Here is a 2441-nt window from a genome sequence, read left to right on the forward strand (position 1 = left end):
TATCTGTGTTGAACAACCACTGAGATAATCATACAAATTCTAACCTTTATTATAATGCATATGTGCCATAATATGCAATTAAACTATGGAAACAGAGTGTTTGCGTCTCAACCACAAAGAATGTCAAACAAGTGGCTATCATCAGTCATTGGTTGTGGTAGCAGTGAAAAACGATTAGTGCTGTAAATTGATTGTGCATGCACTGATTGCTTCACAGTTGGACAGTTGCCGTAAACACGGAAACAACTTGCTAATTCAGGGTAATTAAGGGTTAGACCCACTCCACATGCAACCCCCTTGAGAAAATGAATATTCAATATACGTTCACACTCTCCTGGAATTTCATACTTGCAAGTATACCTTTCTCCATGTCAGGACTCATCACGAACCACCATTACTTTATACTATGTATCCATAAAATTCTGCCATTTTATTATTGCTTTTAGTGGCAACTAAAGACATAGCTAATATAGCGAAACCAACATAAATATTAAAAATGAAAATATCAATTAACTACATAATTAATTTCATCAGAAACACTCAATTAGTGAAGCATAATAATGGAACAACGTATCTAATGTCATAGCAAGAATTGCATGTATATAGTAGGGAAGGAGGAGCTTTCCAAAATTTTCAATCTGGCACTAAAATTCTTGGGTCTGTCAACAATAACTTATGTTCTTGCTCATCTTCCATAAGTTATGACGATTTGGATGCCATGAAGTGAACAGATCATGCCAATGTCGATTAATTTTATAGTCTCAGGGAAGTTGTTTGACATTGAGCCAATAACATGTTCAGATCAAGACATAATGGGTGGTCAGGCCAATTAGTGGTCCATGGAGTCATGGCTCTGCTCATTTAATCAATGTACATCGTTCCTTCCATCGCTGATTACACTAAGAGCTATTAAAGTGTTACCTGGCAAATGGTTTGGAAGTTTGAAATAATATCTCTTCTAGTCCAGCTAGAAACCCAAATTTACCTGCAGCTCAGGTCATCAATATGGAAAAAGTATCCTGTTTTTTTTTTTTTTTTGTGAAGTGTCACCATCCTCCTTGACTACAAGTGAAAGACTATGTCTAATTCCATTCTATGAGGAAATTAAGCAGAGTCGAATTGATTCTAAATATGATTCGATCCTAAGTCAAACTCATCAATTTGAGTTGCAATGAGGACTCAAACTCCCAAGTCAAACATGAGTTAGGTTGACTTGACAATTCTAATTCAAATCGACTTATTATGTCCAAAATCCATATTGTTCTGTAGTATGTACCATCATATGTACTTTGAAATGCATTAGAATTGAAAACTTGCATTATATGTTAAATGGGAACCTCAACAACTAAGGATGCACAAGTTCTCGTTGCATCCCTTCGATCTGCATACTCTGCAACTCCTACCAAGTTGAAGATCATCGATCTGTATGTGGTCTATGCAGTTCTCACGGCAGTTGTGCAGGTTGTCTACATGGCAATAGTTGGATCATTTCCTTTCAATGCTTTTCTTTCAGGAGTTCTATCCTGCACGGGGTCAGCTGTGCTTGTAGTTTGTTTGCAGATGCAAGTCAACGAAGAAAACAAGGGATTCAAGGATCTTCCTCCAGAAAGAGCATTTGCAGATTTTGTTTTGTGCAATTTTTCACTTCACTTGGTGATAATGAACTTCCTAGATTAGTGGATAAGGACATGCAGAATTGGAATGAGAGGGTACCCATCACAAAGCAACAACATTATAGGGGCCTGATTCCTATTTTTCTGTTATTATAGCTACTGTTCTATATTGTTTTATGAAGTTTCTTTGTCAATATGATCTAATAATTATGCATATATGAAAATTATTTATGTAGGGTCTGCGTGTCACTCATTTTCTTTTCCCAATTTTCTCAAGCTGCAACATGATACACTGGCGTTTATGCAGGTTGATAACCTAGCTGTAATCCTACCTCGATACAGTGATATTATAAGATTTATAACCTAGATCAATTTAGTGTGGAATTGTCATTTTGTTCTTGATACATGTTTACATGTCTGTTGTTAATTTTTTTTTTTTCTAACAGTTTCCGTTTTACTGCTTCTTTGTAACTGCAGGTTCTTTCCACGCCTCTGATCAAGTGGTTTAGTGTTTCTGTGCATGCAGAGGTATCAAGTGACATGAGCCACCAAATGCTGATGCTAGAAAATATTTGGCACCCAATCCTGACTCTCTACAGAATTGCTACCCACTGATATCATTTGATTCAAGTCTTGTAAACCAACAATCACCTTTGTTAGTTTCAGCTAATGTGAATGGGTGCCCAATATTTCTGCTTGCAGAAATTGGGGCTTATGTGATAACCAAAAGAAATATGGATACTGTTAATTTATGTGGTTCCTCTGACCTTAGTGAGGCTCCACGATTTCCTCTTGTAGCGATACAAATTAACATGATGACATCAAGAC

General features: G+C 36.5%; 1 pseudogene; it reads left to right on the plus strand.

Annotated features, from left to right (window-relative positions):
- Positions 1-1329: 1329 nt before the first annotated feature.
- Positions 1330-2015, plus strand: LOC149211843 (dolichyl-diphosphooligosaccharide--protein glycosyltransferase subunit DAD1 pseudogene; annotated as a pseudogene).
- The last annotated feature ends 426 nt before the right edge of the window (positions 2016-2441 follow it).

This window comes from Pinus tabuliformis, chromosome 1_1, assembly GCF_031772625.1.
Source record: "Pinus tabuliformis cultivar Carrire ecotype Pingquan chromosome 1_1, CPIR1, whole genome shotgun sequence".
In the NCBI taxonomy this organism is placed as follows: Eukaryota; Viridiplantae; Streptophyta; class Pinopsida; order Pinales; family Pinaceae; genus Pinus; species Pinus tabuliformis.